Source organism: Patiria miniata, unplaced genomic scaffold (genome assembly GCF_015706575.1).
Source record: "Patiria miniata isolate m_02_andy unplaced genomic scaffold, ASM1570657v1 HiC_scaffold_1, whole genome shotgun sequence".
Taxonomy (NCBI): domain Eukaryota; kingdom Metazoa; phylum Echinodermata; class Asteroidea; order Valvatida; family Asterinidae; genus Patiria; species Patiria miniata.
In genome coordinates this window covers 3198943-3209671 of record NW_024037047.1, presented here as the reverse complement: position 1 = coordinate 3209671, position 10729 = coordinate 3198943, and positions in this window count along the sequence as shown.

The following is a 10729-nucleotide window of genomic DNA, read 5'->3' as shown; positions in this document are numbered from 1 at the left end:
TTGCGCTCCGGAACATCTGTCATGAAGACGTGACACCAAAAACGCGATGCATTATTAAGTCCACTCAAAAAGTTGATTGTGAGGGAAGAATCGCTATTAATACTGTAATCTGCGCCATCCTGGAACTGAACCAAGGTACCATCAGAGAAACGTGCACCAATGATCTGTGTCTCTATGGTGACGCCCTTTCCTGTTGACCAATACACTACGGATATGTGCGCATCTGGCACCTGTGACGCACACTCACACGGTAGCGTCTGTCTGCGTCCTCGCTGGAAAGTAGCATTCGATGATGCGTCAGTGGTGCAGGCTGGAAAGGTGTCACCTGTAATCACGTCAAAGAATTGAAAGCATCTGACAGTTGACTGTTATGTACAAGGGGAGTATTGGTACGAATAAATCGTATTCTATGAAAGCACAGTAGTAATCAAGCGGCCCTCATCGTACATGTAATCAGCCAACGGGCGAGAGAAAAAGAGAATCTTCATTGAGCGCATGACAATTCAACATAACCACAACATTGACCCATTGCTTAGGCTTATGATGACTGTCTGTTTTATGTTTTTGCCTCATCTCCTATTTTTTCAATCCTGTAATCACGTACATGCTTTTAATTCTTTCTTCTTTTTCCTAACCCCATTTTATGTATTTATCTATGTTTTTTATTTATTGATTGATTTTTTTTTGGGGGGGGGCTAATGTCTGAATGAAAATGCAGATTGGATTGATCTGAACGTAGCTTGTGAGTGCAGAGGGCTATATGGTGCAGACAGCTGACCCGATGATAAATTAATAAAGCCGATGCACAGACTGAGATATTGTTTAAATCTGTGTCTTCCATTTAAGTGTCGTTGTAAACTTTACATTACCATTTTAAAGATGTTTGAGTTTTTTATGCTAATGCAAATGTCCACATTCTTGAGCAAAACTATAACGGTTTTTTTATAAAGGCTAGTAGCTATAAAGGCAGTAGTTATACATTATGTTTCAGCATAAAGAGTCAGAAGACGTTTAAGGGTTTGCTTTTTTGATGCTCCACTGTTTGTTTGTTTTTCAGTAAAGGACAGTATCATGACCAAATGTGACCCACACCATTTTTTCAACAGCTGAATTTGCATTTAATAAGTGATACCAAGCTTTGAAAAAAAATGCCATCGTGTTTATGTTTAGCCCGGTGGTGTTTACCTGACATACAATATAGACGTCAGGGCGTCGGGGAATTGTCAAAATCAGGGAACTATGCTAAGTTCTCCCCGGAGCAACACATATGTATTTTTTTATCACATGGTGTATGCAGCCAAACACTTACTATTAATGAAAACTGTCTGTGTATTTCGTGATTTATTTACTAACAGACTAGACGTTCATTTATTTCTTACCGATGACCTGCATATCCGTCTTGTCAACCCTCGCGCTCGCAGAACGAGGCACAACCAGACAAATGTATCTCCCTGCATCGCCCTCTATGACATCTTTGACGACGAGACTAAACTCTGACGAAAATGTGTATCGATCGCTGATTGGAAAGTAATGGTTGTTGGCGTAACCGTTAACGACTACTTTGTTGGGATCGGGAACGCTTTGTCCCCGGAACCAGTACACTGCGAGCAGGTTCTCCCCGGAACGATAGGATCGACAGGGAATGCGGTGCCACAAGCCGAGGTGGAAGTTCCCTCGATTGTTGGCATCAAAGAAGACATCTTGGACCTTTGTTTCTGTGAAATGACAATGGTCGTAATTTAAGAGATCCTGCAAGGCAAAATATAAATCCAGGACAGTTTCAAGTGTGAAATGCATGTACTTATGTACACGCAATCAACGATGGACCTTGAAGAATAGAGGATGGGACATTTTAGAAATGCCTTTGCATTAGGAATGGCAAAGACAAAGAACACTATACAGGTCATTTGTGGTACATACCAAAGCACATGTAGGTGCACGTGGTAGTGACTGGGAATGCAGCAAGATGGAAGTAATGTGTTTAAGAAGTATCTTTTCTTTTTGAAATGTTAGACAATTGATGGCCTTCTAGGTTAAAGCCTACATGCATTATGAATGATCGAAAAAATATCGTGGTGGCGTAATGTTTAATGGGGCCAGCCTGAAGATATCTTTGTGCCTGACTGACACACAGACACAATGCAGCACGTGCATGTGTATTTGCCTGCAATCGGGGACCCCCTATTGTTCTTCTGTGTTTAAACTTCAACTTTTAAGGAAGACCTCCCATATGTTTTAAACGTTTGCGATTGGAAATTGGGGACCTTTGGGAATTGGGGACCCCATTGTCCTCCATTGTTCAACGTCCCCTATTGAATGCAGAAACAGACTCACTGAATCACAACTTAAGACTTGCTTAAGACTTGATTAATGTTCGCGCCGTCTGACTGTCACTGGCGAATTAACAGGGTTACCTTATTCCATCACAGTTTATTATGTACGTACATTTGACAAAATGTTTTGTGCTGTCGGACCCGGTAGTTACAAGACTGTGGATGTATATTGTTTGTTTTATTTCGATGTAATATCGAGACTAAAATAATAAACAATATTCATTTACCATAACTGGCTGGGCATGTTTTACTCTCAACAGTACACAGCCCAAATATGAGGAAGAAGAGCGAAACAAACATGTCCACGGAGTCCATACGCTCGTTCGCAAGCAGACCTATAGAAGGAATGGAACACCAAATGCATCATTGATTAAAACATGAACTGGTTTAAGAGAATTCCCTTTGTTGCCTTCGCTTGGTTTACGTTTTCATACTTCATGCCCATTTTATTTCAATATACATCCTCGAACGTATGTACAGGTACCCTTAACATTTTCATCAGGATTTTTATAGCCATAGCTAGATATGCAAAAACATAGAGCTAGGAAAGAACATAGAGGCACATTGTGAACATAACATATGTTGAAGATCATTATTACTACACGGGATATATAGTCAGTGTGAAATGAATTGGAGGGGGGGGGCAGCAGTCAGGCACTTACCAGTTTTTATACGATGTTCGAGAGTATCTCACAACACTATCTGAGGTTGACCTCACACCTTCAAATTGATCTTTGTCCTGGTAACTGTAAAAGTTAGAATTTCGTTTATAACCAATTTCGTTCATAACCCTAAATGAAAATGGCTACGTGGAGCATCAATGGTAATGTATACATCAATATGGTAATGTATACAAAAGACATACACATAGACATACGCCCAGTATACGGGTCCAAGGGTCCGTATTTACGATACTGTGTTATATCAGCAGTCTTTAATTTATGTCGGGGCTGCAACAGACTGTAAAGGGAACTGCCATCTGGCTATTTCTACATAGACCAACCTGCAGCAATTGAAAACAAAATACTAATAAAACGGGGAATAACACCTTTAAATAATAATGGTTAGCATTCAGCGAATACAATTATGGCGTTTTAAGAGTTCAATGTTGATGCCTACTTAAGGACAACATTCGTAAAAAAAAAAAAAAAGTTGTAAACACTGCCAATAATATCATTAGAGCATTCAATATTTTTATTGCACATTGTCAGCATTTTACTCGTCCCAGAGGGGCCACCTAGTAGTTTGACAATTATGCACCTAACTGACTCATTTACTAACTAACTGATTCCAACTTGTGAATTACACTTCCATACGTCTCGCATTGGCGGACAAGTTTGAAATAGGGTTACCCAGAAGTGCCAATGAATAGGCTGAATCCGGTTTATTGTACAGGTAACACGAATGCGTGAACAGACGTCAAATGAAATAACCAGTCTAAATAGATTGCCAAGAGTTTGTTCACTGAAGTTTTATTTGTTACGGTCTTGTTTTTCTCTGAGATATAAAATAATGAATTAGAAATGTTATTTTGAATCCCCATCAGTTCTTGGTAACTAACTGTTGAATCATGAAGATGTTGATTTTGTCATTTGTTTTTCCTTTGTTAGGTTTCAAAGACAACTCTATCTGCGTTATCTCTCCAATTTTTCACATTTATTATTGCAAATATACATTACTCATAAATAGTTCATATACTTCACATTTGAACTCAAAACCTGATATTGAAATCTTAAAATTTCCTGCTAACCCATTTACCGTTGTCACAGTTGAAGTCTGTATCGGTTTCTGTTTCGCTAATAGGCATATCCAAACCAAAAGTGTATAAGCTTTTATTTACGTTCATCTTGCAATCGTTTATGCAATGGCACGTGCAGTATAATATACATGCCAACATTTATTAATTTCACTTTATCACACAGAAGAGTAAAGTTGTAGCGAACTACCTACAGAAACATTAGATGCTTCGAAATTTACTTCCATTTGGAGATATGGGTAATTTATTTCTCCTCATGGTAATTGCAATTTTTCTGCTGTTCACAGGTAAGTTAGACATGTTTGTGGCCATCTCATTTCATGTTTTTAGCGATGGAAATGTGAAAGCAAAATTGCGATTCTTTTACAGCACACTTAAATTTCCCACCTCTGTTTCGTTTCCCTTACAGGACTAGCTCCATCCACATCAATTCAAATACTCCCTGAAGGACAGCGCTCTGCAGTCGTCGGCACAACCGTAAACCTTACGTGCGTTATTAACAGCTCTGATAACCAAAGTGTCGTGCTGATGAAGTTCTACAATAACTACATTCATTCCTGCAACAATTCGGAATTCGTTGGTACTGGCTCGTCAGCCCGACAGTGTAGTCATGTTATTGGCCCAGTTAATGAAACACATCGAGGCAACTACACATGCGAGCTCCTCCCAAGTGGAGCGAATTCAACGATGAAATTGCTCATTTTTGGTGAGTTTATGGACATTGTGACCCTCATATTTAGGTTACGAAGTTTTGAAGAGGACACGTGAACGCTCACCGCTGTACACCTGACGTTCACCCGAAGATGACACGGGTCTGTGCACATTCATAATCTAAAATGTTCCGTGCGTACCCAAGCAATGCGCGTGCGAACCAGTGCGCACTCCCCAAATGTGCCCCTCCAACGGAGCTGTCATTAATGAATTGGTGATTGAGCTTCATGCTTGCAGTCCACAAGCCCATTCTTTTTTTCTTTTTTTTGGAGGGGTGAGGGTTCTGATCTAGCTTTATCTTTGCAATTGTTTTCCTTTAAAACGCCACGTACATCGTTAGTTGAATGATTTTGTCCTCAGATTTGCATTCAGTTCTGTTAATACACTTTGTGCTTTTGCACGATATGCCCTCACTGAAAAATTACCTGCCTTAAATTTGAACTCAAATGGGTTAAAATTCAATCCAAGCAGAGTGTGAAAACTGCAACTACTCAAAATTGGGTTGTGCCTACCCAATTGTGTGGATTAGAATTTCTGGCTAAATTTAACCAAAACTTCGGTTAATACAAGACCAGATTTAGTTATTTCTACTAACGACTTGAGTTATATTTACTTGATTTACTTGATTGATTGGATTATGAGGTTGTTTTGGTTTGTTTTTACTTAGAACGTGAGGTTAATTTAACCCCAAGCTTTGGCTATGAAGCTACGCTTGGGTTGTTTTTACTTACAACTTTGGGTGAATTTAACCAATAACATCGATGTATATAAGAATGGCAAAGTTCAAAGAGCAAACTAGGACTGGGTATTCAGTGACAGTTTAGGTTGGCTACAGCATGTAAAAACGGCTCGGAGAAATGCAAAACTGTCTGTTTCCTGGAAATTATATATTGATAATCTCTCGAAAGTTTCTTTGGAAAACTCCAGCTAAGGCCTCGTTGGCTTGGTAAACCAAAGACAAAACAGGAAGAAAAACAAAAAAAAATATAAGGAACACGTTTTGTAAAATAAAATTACAAGTGCTAAACGGTATGCAAGAAAAGTGCATGTATTTCCGACACTCAGTAACGGGAATTTACCTGTTATAATCATTCACAATCATAATCAGTTGCCAATCATCTCAATTATACCATATACTGTACGGTAAACTCTAACCAAGAAGGAAATTAATCCTCTCACCTTCCGTACCTGGCCACTTTTCCGTCCCAGTATTTTTAGCTGGCCGACTGCTTATAATATATCTGACAAAACACGCCCTTCTGAATCTCGCCACGCGGTGGAGCCTTTCTTGGGTTATCCACAATAACTTCAACCCACAAATATAACCCAAATAATTTGCCCAGAATTTAAACTAAGTCAATTTTAAACCATAATTTCAACCAGAAAAATGTGCAGATTATCCAAAATCGGGTTATTTATGATTGCTTTAACCCAAAATATAACCCGAATTCCGTAACCCAAAATGTGGGTTAACATTTAACCAAGGCAATTTTTCAGTGCTATAGTTTGTGTTGTAATGGCGATATTTGTTAGAACAAATTTCTGATAATCTGGAATACACTTCTTGTATCATTTTTATACTAGTGCCCTCCATCGAACTGAGGGACCTCTCTTCCGGAACTCTAGTCCACAACACGAGTGAACCAATCTCCATCCAGTCAGACACCCAGCGAACCTTTGAGTGCAGAGCGGAGGTTTTGCCCAGCGCACGCGTGACGATCGTGTGGGAATTTGAGGATACGGAGCTCGAGCTCCCGGTGCTTGAGCGTGAACGACAGGGACTGGTCACTATCAGCAGCAACTTCACCGTGTCCAACGCGCCATACAAAGGTCTGACGAAGAATCTTACCTGCAAGATCAAAGGTCGTGGTGACGTCATGCTTACAGCCACGGTTCAGCTCGAATTCTGCTCTGGTAAGACCTAAAGAAAATATGACACGGCACAAAACATGCGCATAAGGGATACTTTTTAGAAGTGAGATAGTTCATATCTAGATTCTTTAAAACAAAAGCTTTCAACAGAACAAGAACTTTCCAATGTCATATAAGATTTAGGGGTAATGAGTTCCGTAACGAAAATGGACGGAAACTAAAGTGGAGTTGTGGCGGTAAATTTTTAGAAAACAAGGTATTCATAAAATAGTGCACTGTCGTATAACAGTGAATGAACAGTCAACTAATTAAATGGAAAAAATACAAGTTTTAAAGATATTTGATGAAACAAAACAATTAGGAAAGATAAAACAGGACTTACATGTGGAGGTTCACCTGAAAATCCCCCACAGAAGTGTGGGTTAATTCCACAAGCTAGTACTGACCCATCTGGAATGGTAATGACTTGTGCTTTGTTCCCCTGAGAGAGCTCAACATCCGATAAGATTCAATTCTTAAAGAACCTTGCGACTCGCCTGCTATGACACGTACGTCATCTTTCCTCGAGCGTACAGGCGCAGGAATAAACGTATTCGCGAGAATGGAGGGGGGGGGGCTTTTTACGGGTGAATACTCGCTAGTAGAATTGTCCCAAACTTCTGTTTGGGATTCTACTGTGGTCGTTCTACATGTAGAGAATTACACAATTAAGAGTAGCACTCTTTAGGCAGGCGGGTTTGAGCGTGCGATATGAAATAGTACAATCCGATTCGGATGGCTGCAAGAACACGTGAGCTTCTATAGATGAACACCCACCAAAATGAGTGTGGAAATCCACACTCATAGTCCATTAGCTGGGAGGGCCCCGTGCGTCCCCCCTCCCAGATCCTCCGCGAGTGGTATCATTTTGTTCGGATGACCCGTCTGAATGGGAATGTGCATTCGCCCTCAATCACTTTTGCCTTAGCGCATGTCGCCTCACAGTCATGATTGAACGTCCAAATCAGAATAAGCGACTGGCAAATCAGGGATCATCCTTTTTAGGGACTTTCGATGCCCGGCAAGGATGGCGTTTCAGGCAGGTGCGTCCGGGTCGATATCCTGCTATTGCCTCCATTGTGTAAGCTTGTTGAAATGTTTGCTCCCTGATTGTTCATGCAAATCGCCAATTCTCTTCCCCCCGAAAAAAAATATGCGGTGGTCGACCTCGAATTCCCCCCGTCTGCTCTCAGTGAGACCTGGCTTACCGTGAGACCTATGCAATGAGTTTGCCTTGCAATCAAGAGTTCTCTGCTCCCATCAATCAAACGACCTATTTCCTAATCTCCCGACTTATGTCCATGTGGATTTGCCTCAGTAGCAACCTTGTCACTTTCATCTCTGCATACGTTCCTACTCTGATGGCTGATTCTGTGGAAAAACAGACGAATTCTAACAACTGCTTGACAATATATTGCGTTGCGTACCACTTGGGACACCATTGTGCTTGCCGCAGACTTCAACGCACGCATCGGATCTGATTTCAGGTCTTGGAGTGGTGTCATTGGTCCTCACGGCCTGGGCAAAATGAACGATAATGGGCAACGTCTCCATCGTCAGGAAGAGGCAGTTGCAAGAGGTTAAACAATGCCGTAGCATGCACTCTGCAGACAGCAACACTGAGAACGCCCTTGTTCGCTGCAAGCTCAAAATGCAACTCAAAAGGTTTAATCAAGCTCATCTGATGCCAACCCCTGCAGTTGATACCTCTGCTACTCTGGAAATCTCCCGCGTCACCAAATTCCAAGAGCTCCTCACCGATCATTTCAGTTCATCTACACCCTACGATTCCAGGTTCAGCATAGTCAAGGCTTCAGACTACCGTCATAAACTGCGCTTTTTGCGCCTTTGGTCTGCGTACTCGAACACAGCTGACATTCTGCTCCCAGCTCTTGAGGCCAAACGTGCAGCAAGAACGAAAGTCAACATGCTTCATACCCGCTCGTCTGCACTCCGTGCTGCTAAGAGTAACGTCCAACGCCTTACTCGAACTGCCCTATGTTCGCTACTAGTCTAGTCTCAGTGCTCGCATCCAACTTTGTGCTGACTCGGGGTATCTGGCCTGTATAACGGCATTAAAGAGACCATCGGCACTAGCTACCCCAAAGAAGAGTGTTCCACTGCTGTCTGCTTCTGGCATTGCCCTCACTGATCCATCAGCACGGCTTGACCGGTGGGCAGAGCACTACAGCTCTCTGTACGCTAGCGAAGCAGAAGTGAGTCCTGATACATTACTTCTCTGTCAAAACTTCTCTGGCTGGCTGGCTGGCTGGCTGGCTGGCTGGCTCCCCCCCCCCCCCCCGGCTGGCTGGCTGGCTGGCTGGCTGGCTGGCTGGCTTTCTTGCTATGGGCTAAGGGAACTCTAGACAATATCGAATTATTGTAAAAGAAAGCCAAATTGAAGTTAATGGGTGACAGTCCTAGGATTGTAATTCGTCGATATTCTAACTGATGTTTTGATTGATTTGGTGATGTTTAAAGCTACAGTTCACCATTTGCAGCTATACGAAAATTATCTGGCGAGATTGTTGTAAAGCATACTTGGCTTAAAGATATAAATAGGACTTAACTCCCTGTAAAATTATTCTTTGTAGCAAGCTGTCATTTTAAAGAAAACAAAGAAAGAAGGCCATTTCCAACGATGCCTCTAAAGACGCATTTCTTGGACATTTCCGTTAGTAGATCGTTTTCCCTTCGGCGATGCGCGAGAAGCGTAGACACGAAACACAGGTGCGTGCATGACAACATGCAGCTGCAGTCTGCTGAATTAGAACGTGTCCCGGACGTCAATTTGTTTTACCCAAACTGCATTTAGAAAATGGGCTGTGCGCCATGAGGTTTTGGACTTAACGTTACTAATACACAAGAAAAAAATATTAAAAAAAATTAATTTGAACCTAATGAAATTCTGATTTAATTCTTTTTAAATAAAATACTCAAATGCCGCAAGTAAGACAAGAAAAACAGTGAAAAAAAATTAGTTTCAAACTCACTTATCAAAATCAAAGCAATTTCCTGCAGAGCCATCGGAGGGCTTGACAGCAAACAGTAAATAGCTGAGTACGTATAATATGAGTATCAAAGAGGGCGCTAAACAACCATCCATTAAAACTGTTTTGTGAAAAAAAAATAATTCGCGTCCCGGAAACTGCTGTCAATCTAGCTGATCGCGCTCACAAATGTGGGCAGCGACACCTTTCCATTTCTTGATCATGTGATTGTGCAATCGTTTGACAACTTGGCACAAACATTCATATCTGCAATGAAAGCAATACTGTTAAGTGTGACGCGGCATTGACAGAGTAGTAGGATGTGATGTTCTCTGCAATCTTTATAGTCACTAGATGGTTGTGCATATAGTCGGGACCCTCAAACACACCATCGTGACTGATAAGTGTGTAGACGCGGTGCAACAGTCCCAATCCTTTATAGACTTGCTTCCCAAGGACTGGTTCCCCTTTTTCTAGAATGAAGAACTGCAACGGCAGTGTCTTGCCTTTCACCTTTCACATCAATTTGGTCTGGCCTAGTGGTAGCTTTACCACCGAAGAAGCCACTGAGTTTAGGGGACGGCTGCAGAGATTTGTCTGGGAAACTGATCCAAAGAACACCATCGGCAGGCTGTTTACCTCGGAACCAGTGTCTAACAGGAAAGGCACTATCGGGTCATGTACAAATACAGAATGTCAACATACATCATTGTTGAGGGGCTGATCTTGGTAAATGACACTTCTGCGAATTTCGCATTAAACTGGGTCCTAAATTGCTCTGTTTTGCAATGGAGCGCACCCTTTTTTTACAAAATGGCGATGGGCCACGGGACTAGTTTTAGGAGTAATCATGTTTTGAAGGGATTTTCTCCCGAAATTCTTGGTATCACCACCCCCCACCCCTCAAAAAAAAGTGAACAGAAAATGAAAGATGATGCATTATGATACAAGCTATATATGATGGGTGCCTTAGCGGAATTATGAGTATTTAAAATATTTTTAGAAGTGCGCGTAACATTTGTTTTTAC